This window comes from Aegilops tauschii, chromosome 5 (assembly GCF_002575655.3).
Source record: "Aegilops tauschii subsp. strangulata cultivar AL8/78 chromosome 5, Aet v6.0, whole genome shotgun sequence".
NCBI lineage: Eukaryota > Viridiplantae > Streptophyta > Magnoliopsida > Poales > Poaceae > Aegilops > Aegilops tauschii.
This window is the reverse complement of record NC_053039.3, coordinates 59,145,732-59,163,100: the sequence shown is the minus strand read 5'-3', so window position 1 is coordinate 59,163,100 and position 17,369 is coordinate 59,145,732.

The window sequence follows — 17,369 nt, the reverse complement described above, 5'->3', positions numbered from 1 at the left end:
ACACGTAAGTGGGACATGAAGATGTGAAAAAGGTGCTAGTCTTCACTACAATCTTCCCATGAGCACGTAGTCCCTAACAACATTGAAAGCATTGTCTTTTAAACTTGGAATAACTGGAATGGGGTTCCATTCTGCAGGAATTGGTCATCTCTGCAGTTGGGATAGGTCTTCGACGGTGGACTTGCTGTACTTTTTGCTGGAGTGGGATTTTTCTATGGTATGGCTGGTGCTATGGCAACTGAAATCGGCATACCTTTTGCTGGAGTGCAGGTCCTGTGTGGTGGGGCTAGTGGTGTGGCCAGTGATTTATGGGTACAGTCTGCTGGAGTCGGTCCTACGTTTTGTGTCACTGGTTGTAGAGCCAATATAAGTGGGGTGCTGTCTCTCCAGCACCACCACATTTTTCAAGGACTTTGCTAGTGCTCCTTTAGTTTTGGCAATCACCCTCTTCCTTCTGATGTCTGATGCACAAGAACAACATTTGAGTGAAAAAACATGGTATGATGACAGATGGAATATGTATTGATAATGGATGGGCATGGCATCTTGACATATATGATGAGTAAACTAAGCAGATGGAGGTGCAACAAAGTAGAAGAAATGCAAGACAACTTATGCAAGATACGCGCAATCAATAAAACCTTGCCAAATTAGAACAGGCACCTTGATGGGTGAATAGGACAAGCCATCTGCCTTTGACTCCCCGAGGTCAGAATAGTCATTAGGATCATATTCTGAACAAGAATCTATAGGTGGGGGCGTATGAGTTTCATTGCATCCAGAATGGCACTCAATGCCTTGGTGCCAATTTTGTAAGTCGTTGCAGTGTTCCACAATATTCTTCTGATGCACGGATTATGATATTCACTGTGATTACGCCTAATATCTGAGAAGCATGAAAACATAAATAGTAGTGAGATTATCTTTGTAATGCAGAGGATATTCTAATATAGGGGCGCCCCTGTAAACCCTTGTGTGCTATCACTTGATTCTGGTGAGAGAGCTCATGTGTGCTGTAATATGGTGTGTGCATTAATTAATCTGGCACATGTACACAAAAAATAGGCTCCAGAAGTAAGGATGGTTGGCAGATGATAGGTTCATAATATACTGTATAGAGAGTTTATTGCCAAACCATGATAACAAGAGCACACAGCAACTAGGCAGATCGTAGTGTACATAAAAGGGGTACACCATAACCATGATATATAAATCGGGAAAGTGGAACTGGCTGGAAAATACGGTGTTGTATTGCCGCTACTAATTGGAAGCCTATCGATCACGTATAGGCCAGCTCTATCAGCTGTTGACTGCAGATGTCCCTGCTCCCCTTCCTGACAAGGAACATACTGTACGTACTAAATATAGAATACCAAAAGAGGAACATGTTAAAGAATAGAAGAGGAAGCATATTCTTGAGGTTCCACTTCATACAATGTTGGTTGCCCACTCATGATGAATCACAGCACCCAAAGAAATGCAATTCCATGTTGTCTCTCTATATGTGGCCACATGCATTTGGAAAATCAAGTGGGAGCATTACCTGACCAATTAAATGTGTGTCTGTTAACTAATATCAGTATCATATCACAATTCGTATTTGAAGAAGTAAGACTTTGACTTATGATTAGTGTGTTGTTTAGCTTCAAGAGTGGACTGCTGCTAGTGCGACACAAAGCAGGTACACAGGTCATAGTGTAGATATAATGGGAAAACCGTAAGCATCACAAGTAAAATCAGCAAAGTGGAACTTGCTGGAATATATGTGCTAGTATTGCCGGTACAGCTAGAAATGCTTCGGATACCAGCTCTCTTCAACTGAAGGTGCGGTACTGTTAATATCAGTGTAACTCTCAAAGGCGACACAGCTCCCCGCATTTCCTTGCTAATCTTATAGGATTCAAGTGGGAAGGCCACTACAATTCCTATCCCTATGTTTACAAAATCCTACGAATCAAAGAGGCCCGAAGAGTTCAAAGTGTCCATCACAACCGACTGTATAGACCTCTACACTGCAAATTTCCCTGCTCATCTTCACTACAAGGAACATACTGTACTACTGTCATACTCCCTCCATTCCAAAATATAAGTCTTTGTAGAGATTTCCACTATGGATCATACAGATGTATACAGATACATTTTAGAGTGTAGATTCACTCATTTTGCTCCATATGTAGCCCATGGTGGAATCTATACAGAGACTTGTATTTAGGAACAGAGAGAGTATTTATTAAAGAAGAATGGAAGAGGAACATGCTAAAAAAGACCAAACATATTTTGGATAATAAAATGTTCGTTGCGCACTGCCCACACATGATGAACCAGAGAGCATTAAGAATGCAACTCCATGTTGTCTCTCTATATGTGGTGCACGTGCTTTTCGAAAGCAAAGTAGGAACATTAGCTGACAAATTAAATGTTATCTGTTTTAGTAATATTAGCATCATATCAGATTCGTATTTGAGCAACAAGTTTGGAATTATGAGTGGCACGTTGTTTAGCTTGATGGATTCAGGAGCAATGCTAAGCAGCTACGATGATGGTACTGAATATAAAAGGCATGTCTGCATGCAAGTCGCGTGACTTTTTTCATTTGGGTTAGTCGACCATTTCAGGCAGTTGGATGAAGATCCTAAGTCTCCTAACCCTTCTTCTTCCTCGTCTCTGATTCTTCCCGTACAAAACACCGCACGGGCCGCCGGCCGAACCACCGGCCCCGACCCCCCTGCCCTCCCCTGAACCGCCCCCACCACCTCCACTGTCGTGGTTCTAAGACTGACAGTAGAGTGGGGGTAGGTATGAGGAGGCAAGATCCTAGCTATGGTGAAGTTGTACACACAAGGTTTACGAGTTCAGGCTCTTCACGGTGGAAGTAACAACCCTACGTCTCGGTGCTTGGGAGCTCGGTCGATTGAATTATGTGTGTGGAGTTACAGGGGGTGCGAACCCTTGTCCCTGAGGAGGGGGGTGGCTTATATAGAGTTTGCCAGACCCCTCCCACCCTCAGTTACACAGGGTTTAAGGAACATAAAGATGGGGCATTACTAGTAATGCCAGCAATAAAGATGCATGAATGACCATTAAGTCTACAGTGTAAATGTCCGACCGTTGCTATACAGAGTGGCTTCAGGTCTTCTGGCCGTCGAGTGACTATTGCTATGGTCGAGTGACATTGAATCTTCCGAGTGGAATGCTTCTGGTCGAGTGGATGATGTTATCCCTTGAATGCTTCTGTCTAGGTCAGGCCTATGACCCTACCCTAGGTACATGTCATCGTCATTAGCCCCCAAATGGTTCAGGATTCGTGTGGAGAAGGAGTTGAAAATAATTCCGACTCAGTTCTTGCGCTTCGGAAGCGTCTTGCTGGGATCAATGAACAACGTGACGACTTCAACTTCTTTTTCAGTGGCCTTGATCCATTCTTAGTTTGTCGAGTGAACTTCGCTGCTAAGCTTCGAGTGTTGATATGGAAAAAATCTTCAGTCTGACGCACTGTTCTGCTGCTCCCGGATCTTGCGGGATTCGAAATGTTGGGAAGCGCGCGGGACGGAGGAGGCCGCAGTAATCGGGACGGATTAGGTAGGGGCGCCTCGATATCCGCGCCACCTTTTTCGCCACGTACTGAGCGAGCGACAGTTGCGGGATTTGATAGGATTGCCCGGGCCAGCGGTTAGTCACTCGAAAATGACTCCATATAAAGCGTTTGATTGGGGAATTCTGCATAGTGCGCTCAATTCCTCCTTCTTCCTCCACTGCTTCTCCACCGCTACCGCTTCCGCTCCCGATGCTGCCTCCCGCCCGTGCGCCTCTTGCTGCGATGGCGAAGGACAAGACGGCGGCGCTGGAGCGCGCAAAGAAGGGGGCGGCGAAGGGAAAGGGGAAGAAGACCGGCAGGAGTGGGTCGTCGTCGAGATCTGCTTTGCCGCGTGGCTGGGTCCAGGGCGACTGGATCCAGTCCACAATCGAGCTGGATGACTTGCGGGATCTGGCTGAGAGCGGGTTGATTGAGCACGGTTCCTGGAGGCTCCCGGGGGAGGAAACTGAGCCACAGCCTCAGGAGGGTGAGTGCGTCTAACTCGCCACTCACGTCGACCGCGGTTTTTCTTTGCCCACACATCCTTTTTTCCGTGCTTTTCTGAACTTCTTCAGGGCTCAGCTCAACCGTTTCTCTCCCAACACAATCATGTACCTCGCCGCCTTTGTTTCCTTGTGTGAGAATTACTTGGGCTGTCGACCGCACTGGGGCCTGTTTAAGCACATCTTCACATGCCGCTCGCAGACCGTGAAAAAAGCTAGCCCGAGTGATGAGAGAACCCAGGTGATTCAGATGTGTGGGGGCTTAGGTATCCAGATGAGGGGGAAGAGTGCTTTTCCTGCGATGACTCTCCCCGACTCAGTTAGAGGGTGGCAGTCGACTTGGTTTTATTGCAAAGACAAGTCGACCCCTGGTCACTTGACCGGTCTTCCTCCCTTTTCTCTGGGGCGAGTGCAGAAATCTACTTCCTTGATAGTGACTCCAGCAGAGAAGGTGGAGGTTACCATGTTGATGGAGCGAGTGGTTCAGCGGATCCACGAGGGTGTGACTGGCATGGATCTGCTTGAAGTATTTCTTAGTCAACATATCCAGCCTCTCCAGGCTTGTGATCACTCCATGTGGATGTACTCGGGAATTGAAGATTCGACTCGGATCCACACGGAGGACGTTGATGAGAAGACGGTGGCCCAGTGGGTGCAAGGCATCACATGAAACAAGGATAACGCCAGGGGGTCCTGAAGAGTTTTACCATTCGACGCCAACAACCAACCACACAAGGTCTATTCTTTATTTCTGAGTGTTTTTCATTCTGACTTGCAGTTGTTCATTGAGTCGAACATCCTTTGTTCACCTCTTTTGCTTCGCAGATCTATACGGAAACATACTCAATGCCGAACGGGGAGCAAGAGCAGTACCAGTAAGGAGAAGAAAGCGGAGGCGAAAGCATGGACTGGTAGTCTGATGGAGGAGAAGAGGAGGAGGAAAGCGAGGATTCGAGCAGTGGCGAAGAAGTCAAGTCACCACCCCACAACGAAAGGCGTTCCAAGCATCTGCACGACCCAGCAAGTATCCGTGGCAAAGTGGCTAAGTCGTCTGGACAAACTTCCAAATGCACTCGGACCTCTTCCCCTATGCCGACTGAGAAGGCTTCAAAGAATCCCAAAGTCCTAGCCTTGAAGTCTCGGAAGACCCTACCCAAGATCAAGATCGATGTCCCCGTCACTTTTGTGTAAGTGTCTTGTCTTCATTTTTTGGCTCAAGGACCTGTGCTGTCGACTCTCTTCCTCATTTAACCGAGTGAATCTTGAAACTTGCAGCGCTACTACTTCTGGGACTTCTGCTTACAGAGATGGTGACGAGGAAATGGGAGATGCAGTCACTTCCAACCCGAGTACGACTTTTGCAATCCTGTCTTTGCTTTCTCAGCCATTTTGTTGGTCGACTAAATTCTGGCGATCGATTCTTTTGCAGCTCCTCCCAATGTCATTGATCTTCCAGATGACGACGAGGATGTGCCACTGAGGCCCAAGGGAAGGAGAAGCAGGAAGACATCAACTGGCAAGGTGCCTCAGTCGACGCTAGTGACGGAATCGGTGACCCAGGAGACCAGCAATGCCAACCGGGCTTCTGTGACTTTCGCCGTACCCTTGTCGAGTGCCCGGCCTTCAGCGTCGACTGCACAGATTCCAGCCGATCCATCTTCACTCTTCACTGCACATCACGTCCCAGAGGACCAAGTGGGTGCTGGCAAGGAGGCTATACGCCGGGCAGGCATCATGATGGAGCAGATGAAGGTGGTTCGGGAGGCCGTCAAGCTGCTTACGACGCCAGCTTAGCTCTCCAGAGCAACGTCCAGGTTGGTTCATTACCGACTGATGCTTTAGCTTGTCGCTTGTTCTGTTAGGATATGTTACCTGAAAACTTTCCTTGAGCATCTTTTCATCAGTCTGCATTTTGCATTTGTACACCCACAGGGTGTTTTCACTTACAGCTAAATAGTTTTGCTTCTTGGGTCGACTAGGTTGTGTCGATTGAGTCTTTGAACTAGTGGGGGCACGCTGAGTGCACCCACTGGGTGTAGTCCCCGAGACCATAGTTGACTGCAGGCAGTTGGATATGGTCTGAGAATCAGAATTTTCTCACTCGGTCTGAACGGGTCATGTCGAGTAGAACCTGAACTAGTGGGGGCACGCTGAGTGCACCCACAGGGTGTAGTCCCCGAGACCGTAGTCGACTGCGGGCAGTCGACTGTGGTCTGAGAACGACTTTCCTCTTCTTTTGTTTTACACCCATCCTGGACGAACCATGTCAAGTGGAAACTGGACCAGTGGGGGCACGCTAAGTGCACCCACTGGGTGTAGTCCCCGAGACTACTGTTGGATGTTTGATTCAGCAGCAGTCTTATAACTTGTTGAATTTATCACTCTATTGCTCTGAAGTAACCAATCTTTTCATCTGTCGACTGACCGTCCTTTGATTATAGAAATCCTGTGAACTTGGAGCTCGTTTTGCTGACCTGGAGCACAAGCAGATTCAGCTCAACCTCGATCTGGAGCTAGCCAAGATGAACTTGCAGAAGGCCAAGGATGAAGCCGCTGGTACGAAAAACTTGTCGACTGATTTGTTCCTGAACCGGGTGTTATTTGCTTTTTCTGAACCGAGCGTTATTTCTTTCAGAAACAATGAACCAGGCTCTAGCGAAGACGGATCTGGACCTTGCAGCCACGCAGAAAGCAGCCGAAGAGAAAACTGCACTCGCTGACCAGAAGCTAGCTTCAGTCGGCAAACTGGAGGAAGAGAACGCCAAGCTGAAAACTGCCCTTGATGAAGCCAACAAGGAAGCGACTCGTCTAAAGAAGGACAAGAGGGCCCTGACCGACAAAGTGGAAGACATCGCCCGCAAGAGAGATGACTTGGAGAATTAGCTGGGAGGACTTGCCAAGAAGCTGTTCATCATGCTTGAAGGTGCTTTCCTTTGTCGAACTGACTTGTTGTTGTCGACTCGATATATGGCCATTGACTCATCGTTGTATTGCGTGTGCATAATTTTGCCAGAACTTCGAGGAAGAGACTGGGCGAATTGAGACAAGCTTGGACCCCATCCTCTCTCCTGTTAAGGACGAAGCTGCCATGAACGTGCTCCGACTGGAATCCCGTGTCGCTGTTGTTGTTGATTACCTTGCTCGACTAAAAGTTGCAGTGTCGCGAATCGACACAGCACTTTGGCCAGGGGCGACGCTCCAAAATGACCTCGAGTCTCCGATAGCTCGACTCAATGAGGTCCCTGGTCGAGTGCAGGAATGGAAGAAGTCTTCTGCTCGATGCGGTGCTGACATGGCTCTGTCTCTGGTTCGTGTTCACTGCAAGGAAGCGCGAGAAGAGAAGTTGGCAGCGATCAAGGTTGCCAATACCAAAAAGCACGACTTCCAATCCTTCATGGAAACCTTCATTGATGCTGCTACTCGGATTGCTGACGGAATCGACCTGGACGAGTTCGTCGAGCCTGCTAGCCCTCCTCCTGCGGAGTGAACAAACTTTATGCCTTGCCTTAAATTTGCCTCCGAATGCCGAGTGATTTTGTAACCGTTAAATGCCGATTGATTTTGTAACCATTAAACTCTTTCGGGCCTGATGCCAGAGTACTTTAATCTGTGGTCTGGAACCTTAGGACTTATCTGAACTTGGTTTATATCTGAATATGCTGGTGTTTGCCTTCGAGTGGAACTTGTTTCTTCACTCGGAACAGTCTTTGTATTTGTGATGCAGCTCCGAGGGGAAGGTGGCAGTCGACCTGTACCTCATCGTCCTTGCGGATCGGGACGGAGGGCACATTGTATTTATGACATAGCTCAGAGGAGAAGGACGCAGTCAAACTGCACCTCGTCGTCCTTGCAGATCGGCACGGAACGCACATTGTATTTATGGCGCAACTCGGAGGAGAAGGTCGCAGTCGACCTGCACCTCGTCGTCCTTGTGGCTCGGGATGGAGCGCACATTGTACTTATGGCGTAGCTCTGAGGAGAAGATCGCAGTCGACCTGCAGCTCGTCGTCCTTGCAGATCCGGATGGAGCGCACATTGTACTTATGGCGTAGCTCTGAGGAGAAGGTCGCAGTCGACCTGCACTTCGTCTTCCTTGCGGATCGGGATAGAGCGCACATTGTACTTGTGGCGCAGCTCTGAGGAGAAGATCGGTCCTCACTCGGAACGTGTTTCAAACTTAGGTGAGTACTGGACTGCAGCTAAGCCTCCGAGTGAGAGGGTTGCTCTTCACTCGGTGGGATTTTTCAAACTTAGGTGAGTATTGGACTGCAGCTAAGCCCCCGAGTGAGAGGGTTGCTCTTCACTCGGTGGGATTTTTCAAACTTAGGCGAGTACTGGACAGCAGGTAAGCCCCCGAGTGGGAGGGTTGCTCTTCACTCGGTGGAATTTTTCAAACTTAGGCTAGTTCGGGACTGCAGTTAAGCCCCCGAGTGAGAGGGTTGTTCTTCACTCGGTGGGATCTTTCAAACTTAGGTGAGTACTGGACTGCAGCTAAGCCCCCGAGTGAGAGGGTTGCTCTTCACTTGGTGGGATTTTTCAAACATAGGCGAGTACTGGACTGCAGCTAAGCCCCCGAGTGGGAGGGTTGCTCTTCACTCGATGGGATTTTTCAAACTTAGGCGAGTTCGGGACTGCAGCTAAGCCCCCGAGTGAGAGGGTTGTTCTTTACTCGGTTGGATTTTTCAAACTTAGGCGAGTACTGGATTGCAGCTAAGCCCGTGAGTGGGAGGGTTGCTCTTCACTTGGTGGGATTTTTCAAACTTAGGCGAGTTCGATACTGCAGCTAAGCCCCCGAGTGGGAGGGTTGCTCTTCACTCGGTGGGATTTTTCAAACTTAGGCGAGTTCGGGACTGCAGATAAGCCCCCGAGTGAGAGGGTTGCTCACCACTTGGTGGGATTTTTCGAACTTAGGCGAGTTCAGGACTGCAGCTAAGCCCCCGAGTGAGAGGGTTGCTCACCACTCGGTGGGATTTTTCAAACTTAGGCGAGTACGGGACTGCAGCTAAGCCCCCGAGTGAGAGGCTTGCTCACCACTCGGTAGGATTTTTTAAACTTAGGCGAGTACTAGACTGCAGCTAAGCCCCCGAGTGAGAGTCTTGCTCACCACTCGGTAGGATTTTTTCAAACTTAGGCGAAACGGATTCGCAGCTAAGCCCCCGTGAGTGAGAGGCTTGCTCACCACTCGATAGGATTTTTTCAAACTTAGGCGAAGTGGATTCGCAGCTAAGATACCCACTAGGGGATTTAGAACACATAAAAAGGAACAAAAATTATTTAGGAAATTGAAAAACTGTGTCTTTGATAGTCAAACTAGGAGGTATTTCTTATTACATCTCAATAGTCTGAATGCTTAAGTATAAAAGGAGCAGAGCAGCTCTGCATTCCAAGTGTGTGGTTCGTCTTTATTGTGTTCCACATTGTAGAGGCGATATGCTCTGTTGTGGAGCACTTTGGTGATGATGAAGGGGCCTTCCCAAGCAGGAGCGAGCTTGTGTGGTCGCTGCTGATCCACTCGAAGAACCAAGTCCCCCTCTTGAAATGCTCGACCTCTCATGTTTCGGGCGTGGAATCGATGCAGATCTTGCTGATAAATGGTCGACCGGATCAGAGCCATCTCTCTTTCCTCTTCTAGAAGATCAACTGCATCTTGCCGAGCCTGTTCTGCTTCATCTTCTGAGAAAAGTTCGACTCGGGGTGCATTGTGAAGCAAGTCACTCGGAAGCATAGCTTCAGCCCCATAGACTAAGAAGAACGGAGTTCGACCAGTCGACCGATTAGGAGTTGTCCTCAATCCCCAAAGCACTGATGGAAGTTCATCGACCCAAGCGCCTGCCGCATGCTTGAGATCACGCATCAATCGGGGTTTTAGTCCTTTGAGAATCAATCCGTTTGCTCTTTCAGCTTGCCTATTCGACTAGGGATGGGTGACTGAAGCATAGTCGACTCGAGTGCCTTGGGAAGCGCAGAAGGCTCTGAACTCATCAGAATTGAAGTTCGATCCATTATCAGTGATGATGCTGTACGGAACACCATATCTGAATGTTAATTCTCTGATGAAGCTGACATCAGTACTGGCTTCGAGGTTTTTGATAGGCTTGGCTTCAATCCATTTGGTGAACCTATCGACTGCTACGAGCACATGAGTGAAGCCGCTCCTGCCAGTCCTCAGAGGTCCAACCATATCTAATCCCCAGACAGCAAAGGGCCAGAGGAGTGGTATGGTCTTCAGGGCTGATGCAGGCTTGTGGGACATGTTGGAGTAGAACTAGCAACCTTCACATTTGTCGACTATGTCTTTTTCCATTTCATTCGCTCGTGGCCAATAAAACCACGCTCGGTATGCTTTGGCCACAATGGTCCGAGAGGACGCATGGTGACCACAGGTCCCCGAGTGGATGTCGTTGAGGATCACTCGACCTTCTTCCGGTGTTATGCACTGAGCGACTCCGGTAACACTAGTCGCTCAGAAGTGCATAACACCGGAAAAAGGTCGAGTGATCCTCAACGGCACGGGCCTTCTATGGGCCGTAGGATCCATTGGCCTTCTATATGGGCCGTAGGATCCATGGGCCTTCCATGAGGGCCGTAGGATCCATGGGCCTTCTACGGGCCGTATAATCCATGGGCCTTTTACGGGCCGTACGATCCATGGGCCTTCTATGGGGCGTATCATCATTTCACCAATCATGGGCCGTACTATTCGTGGACAATAACGGGCCGTTTATTGGCCGTATTTGATAACTCTGTGAAAACAGCCCAACGGGTTTTTTTTCGACATGAAAACGGCCCAACGTATTAACGGGCCACAAACGGGCCGACTGTAACGACGGGCTGAATTTGGCCCACAAGCAGAAAATGACAGTAATGGGCCGTAAATAACCGAATGCTGGAAATGAGCCCAAGAATAAATGGGCCCTGAGAAGGCCGAAAGATATCATGGGCTGGAAACGGCCCAACGGAATAATGGGCCGTTAATGGGTATAAAGTGATACACTGTTCATTACGGGCCAGTTTTACCACGGGCCGTTAAAGGGCCGAGGGTTACTAAGGGCCTCATATGGGCCGAAAGACGTCATGGGCCATACATGGGCCGGAAGCTAAAACGGGCTGGAATTATATTGGACGGCCCAGATGACGCTACTAGGCCTAATTCGGATAGGCCGTAAACGGGCCCTAGGATAGCGGGCCGTAAATGGGCTATATGCGAACAGGCCGTTAATAGGCTTGTCGTGGGCCGGCTCGCCACCTTTTGACCAAGTCAAACGGGCTGGCCTTTTCACACGAATGGGCCTCTGTTGGGCCGTGCCACGTGTCGGCGTATCATAGGCGCTTTGGGTCCAATGAGTGGATGACATCTGTCCCAACGGTGAGCCGACACGTGTTTCCTCTAGCCAATGATGATTTTACACGTGGAAAATCCCCATTGGTCGGGACTGTTAACGGGTTATTGGATCCAAAACCGGACCCGATAGCTTAACGGCGTTCCGTTACGGTGGATGCCACGTGTCGGTCACCCTTAACGAAAGCACTTCTGTGATGCGCGATTTATCGTCATGGAAGTGGACACTTCTGTGATGATAATTTTGGTAATGTCATGGAACACTTCTACGATAGCACAGGTATGACTATCTTGATTCTTTCATAAATTTGTCATGGATGTACATGCATGACAGAAAACGTGACCTACTGTGACAAACACGTATCATCACGGAAGTGTATTTTTTTGTAGTGCAGGCAGTATATTCAGTTGGGAAGAACTTGCCCGAGTGTTTGTTAGAACTTTTGAGGGTACTTGCAAGCGGCCAGCGGGATTGACAGAATTGCAACACTGCGTGCAAAAACCGAATGAGACTCTGAGGGATTACATTCAGAGGTGGACCACTTTGCATCACACAGTGGAAAATGTATCCCAGTATCAAGCAGTTTGTGCCTTCAAGGAAGGCGTTCGGTATCGAGAGCTTAACCTGAAATTCGGTCGGACGGGAGATATGTCTCTGACTCGGATGATGGAAATAGCCATTCGGTATGCTAATGGAGAAGAAGAGGATTGACTCCGCAGTGGAAAGAGCAAACCAGTCGGTCAGGACACCGGTGGAGGTAATTCCAATCGGAAACAGAAACGCAAAGCTAAGCCTGCAGGACCTGGTGAAACTGCGGCAGTGATTCAAGGAAAGTTTAAAGGGAAACCTAAGGGGCCCTAGACCCCCAAGAAGGTAAAAGATCAAGCAGGAAATGATGTGTTGGATTTGCCATGTCACATTCACACCAAGAAGGATGAAGAGGGTAATCTGGTTTATCCTAAACACACCACTCGATAGTGTCGGCTCCTGATCCAGCAATTCCAAGAGAAGCAGCCCAGTGAAAAGGAAAAGGAGTCAGACAAGGATGATGACCTGGAAGAAGGTGATGATGGTTTTCCCAATGTTGATTCCACTCTGGTGATTTTTGCTGATGTTGAAAGCAAAAGTCGACGGAAAGTGATAAACCGAGAAGTGAATATGGTTGCTCCGGCAACGACAACATACCTAAAGTGGTCATAGATGGCTATCACATTCTACCAGTATGATCATCCTGCTCGCGTTGCCACTCCAGGGAGGCAAGCGTTGGTAGTCGACCCAGTTGTTGGGGGCACCTGACTGACCATAGTGTTGATGGATGGCGGTAGCGGCCTGAATATTCTTTACGCTGAAACCTTGAAGGGGATGGGCATTCCGATGTCCAAGCTTAGCGAGAGCAACATGAGTTTCCATGGTGTTATCCCTGGAAAGAAAGCCGAATCACTCGGCCAGATCTCACTTGACGTGGTTTTCGGTTATTCGAAGAATTACCATAGGAAAAGTTGACATTTGACGTAGTGGATTTCTAGAGTGCTTATCATGCTATTTTGGGGAGGCCTGCATATGCACGTTTTATGGCTCGACCATGTTACGTGTACCTCAAATTGAAAATGCCTGGTCCCAGAGGAGTGATCACGATCACTGGCAATCGACAGAAGGCAGAAGAATGCCTCCAGAAGGGTTGGAAAATTGCCGATGCACAAATGGCAGCAATTGAAATGCAAGAATATCAGAAGAATGCAGATCCGAGTGATTTGTTGCGAGCCAAGAAGCCTGACACGGATCCTGCATTTCAGTCGTCCGGTGAAACAAAGTCGGTTCATATTCATCCAACCGATCCTAATGCTGCTCCTACTCATATCTCAACATCACTCGACAGCAAATAGGAAGAAGCGCTCATCCAGTACCTCCGTTAGAACTGGGACGTCTTTGCATGGAAACCTTCTGACATGCCGGGTGTACCAAGGGGACTGGCTGAGCAGCGTTTGCGAGTCAACCCAAAAGTGAAACCAGTCAAAGAGCATCTTCGACGGTCCGCCGTACAGAAGATAAAGGCAATTGGCGAGGAAGTGGCTCGACTTCTGGCAGTCGAGTTCATCCGAGAGATTTATTACTCCAAGTGGCTCGCCAATGTTGTCATGGTCCCCAAGAAGAACGACTCACTTCGTATGTGTATTGACTTCAAGCATATCAATCGGGCCTCCCCGAAAGATCATTTCCCACTCCCCCGCATTGACCAAATCGTCGAATCAACTGCGGGGTGTGAGCATTTCTCTTTTCTGGACGCATATTCCGGGTATCATCAGATCCGACTGTATGGACCTGATGAAATAAAAACAGCTTTCATCACCCCATTCAGGTGCTTTTGCTATGTCACCATGCCATTCGGTCTCAAGAACGCTGGTGCCACATTTATGAGGATGATTCAGAAGTGCCTGCTCACTCATATCAGTCGGAATGTGGAAGCATATATGGATGACATTGTAGTCAAGTCGCGTAAAGGTTCCGACCTGCTAACTGACCTCGCTGAAACCTTCGCCAACCTGAGAAGGTATGATATCAAGGTTAATACGTCGAAGTGCACATTCGGAGTTCGAGGAGGAAAATTACTCAGTTTCCTCATTTCCGAACGAGGGATCGACGCGAACCCAGAGAAAGTTGGGGCCATACTCCGGATGAAACGCCCTGTGCGTGTGCACGACACTCAGAAGCTCACTGGTTGTTTGGACGCCTTGAGTCGATTCATCTCTCGCCTCAGTGAAAAGGCATTGCCTCTTTACCGACTGATGAAGAAATCAGATAAGCTCGAGTGGATTCCTGAAGCTGATGCAGCGTTTGCAGAGCTCAAAGCCCTGCTTTCCACCCAGCCGGTGCTCGCTGCCCCAATCAGCAAAGAGCCTTTACTGCTTTATATTGTAGCCACTGGTCAAGTTGTCAGTACAGTAGTCACGGTCGAGCGGGAAGAAGAAGGAAAAGCCTATAAATTCAGCGCCCAGTGTACTATATTTCTGAAGTCTTGACTCCGTCCAAGCAGAGATATCCGCATTATCAGAAGCTTGTTTATGGAATTTGCATGACCACGAAGAAGGTTGCACATTATTTCTCAGATCATTCCATTACAGTCGTCAGCGATGCACCATTGTCAGAAATTCTAAACAACAGAGATACAACTGGTCGAGTGGCAAAGTGGGCGATTGAACTCCTTCCATTGGATATCAAGTTTGAGGCAAAGAAAGCTATCAAGTCCCAAGCAATAGCAGATTTCCTCGCCGAGTGGGTTGAGTAGTAACAACCGACTCAGATTCACTCGGAGCATTGGACCATGTTCTTTGATGGATCCAAGATGTTGAATGGTTCTGGTGCTAGGGTGGTATTGGTATCCCCCCGAGGAGACAGGCTCAACTATGTTCTTCATATTCATTTTGATTCCTCCAACAATGAAGCTGAATATGAAGCACTTCTGTACGGGTTGCGTATGGCCATTTCACTCAGCGTCCGTTGCCTAATGGTCTACGGCGACTCAGATTTGGTGGTTAATCAAGTAATAAAGGAGTGGGACGTTAGGAGCCCGGCTATGACTGCCTATTGTAATGCAGTGAGAAAGATAGAAAAGAAGTTTGAGGGGTTAGAGCTTCATCATATACCCCGACTGAAAAATCAAGCAGCTGATGATTTGGCAAAGATAGGTTCCAAGCGTGAGCCTATTCCCAGTAATGTGTTCTTGGAACATCTTCACACGCCGTCTATCCAAGAGGATCCCTTCACGGAAGAGCCTCCACAACCTAAAAGTCCTACTGATCTGACTGAAGTTGAAATCCCAGCCGTGGTCGACTTGATCATGGAAATTTTGGTCGTCGTACCCGATTGGACAGTGCCGTACACTGCATATATTCTCAGGAAAGAGCTCCCAGAGGATGAAGAAGAGGCCTGTCAGATTGTCCGTCGATCTAAAGCTTTCATAGTAATGGGTGGACAGCTTTACAGAGAAGTGCATTTCAGTCGTCCGGTGTTACAACAGTCCGTGTGTTGCCATGATTATTTTGGCCTAGTTTCCAATAATAGGTTATTGTGGCCACTAGAAAAACACAGAAAAAGAACTGCAGTGACTACAAGCAAACAACTAAACAAGACAATAAGGAAATAAATAAGCAAGCAATTAACGCTAGCCTATTACCGCTATTCACATATTACATCCACTGGGCATCAAAGTTCGCTACCAGTGCAAATATAGGGAACAAAGCAGCATATTACATACACTGGCCATCAAAATTGGCCACCAGTGCAAATAAACGCGGCAGCAAAACAAGAGCATAACTGAAACAACTTCATAAGGGCTCAAGAAACGTGGTATCCACCATGCTGGCAATAAGCTTAGAAAGCTTATTAGCTTTGTCCTGTTTGGCGCTAAAATCCTCCAACGCTTGCTGTTGCACCAGAAAGTATGCATCTGAATGCTCCAGGGACTTCCGCAGTCCTTCCGCTTCTTGTCACAGCACAACTGATCGATGTCTTTCAGCTTGTAGTTGAGACTCAAGAAACCAAACTGATTCAGACAGTGAGTTTGAATAGATTGTGCAAGCGGTAGTGGCCAGAAACTCCAACACTAAACCAAGACAGGACTTTGGGGTTGTCTCACTGTCTTCGAGATAGTCTTCCTTAGCTGTTTTATTAGCTTTGTTGCAGACCAACAAGGATGTGTCACTATCCTGAACCTTATCTGCATTACTTCCTTGACCATTGCTTAATAAGGCACTCTTCCCCAATATTCTGTCAGCATTCTAAAAGAAGAAACAAGCAGACACATAACAGTTTAGCATGTACTACTATATGAAACTCATTTCGGTGAACCAGTTCATTAGTAAGGTGGACAGGATTAAACTACCAAGTCTTCTATTGACAAGTACTAGTACATAATAAAAGCATCAAACAAACATATGTCTATGTCCTATGGTCACTGCATTGTCTTGCCAAATCAAAATAGAGACACGGTTCAAATCATATCAGTTCAAGACAAAGCAGCAGTGAAAGAGTACAAAGCGTGGGAAACTACACGGCACAACAAGATTTCAGATGGATACCACGGGTCTACATGTACAACAACACTATTGGCTCTGTTGTGATGCTAGTAATGTGCATGATATGAGAAGTCAACTTTATACACAATTGAAATTGAAATAAACAGAGCTAATGATAAGAGCAAGCCTGTTAAAGAAACATGCGTGAACATACCTGCTGTGCCATTCAAGTTTCGATTGGACCCTTCAATTTAAAAATAAGTTTGTATGAGTAAACACAGTGATACAAGAGCAAAGCAGTATGCATGATAGCAATCATAGTTAAAAAAGGCGCGCCTAAGCGAGCGCTTAAGCGCGCCTAGGCTCTAGGCGTTGGCGAAACGCATTGTGCATAACTACGCTTAATCTGTGCATAACTGCGCATAAGCATGCGCTTTGATCGGTAAAGCGCAAGGCGGTGGCAAAACGCACAATTAACGCCTAGCGCTTTTTTGAACTATGATAGCAATGGAATCTTAAATTAGAACATTTGTTCTTCAGGTTTAGGCACTTGTTTTACATGAACAGAGTACAGTAAGACGCAAGAATATAGTACTTAAAATTGAAAATGAGCTCATAGACCTTACCACATTATTGGTTCGGGACTAGTATAGAACAAGGCGTTCCCAGTCATCGTCCAGTAAATGTGTCTCAGGAGAACGTAAGGGAGTTTGATGAGTTTCTTTGCTGGTGAAGTACGTTTTCTTCAGGTAATGCCGATACTGCCACCAAGCATTCTTGAAGATAGCAGAGGTATTAGCACAGGTTACCTCATTCTGAGTTTCCAAATCGGTCCTTCTCTATAGAGAAAAATGGGAAAATTTGTTGTATTATAACCATCATGGAGGTAGGATGTAGGGGACAAAGCAAAGTAATTGCCATGAATAACATTACTTACACA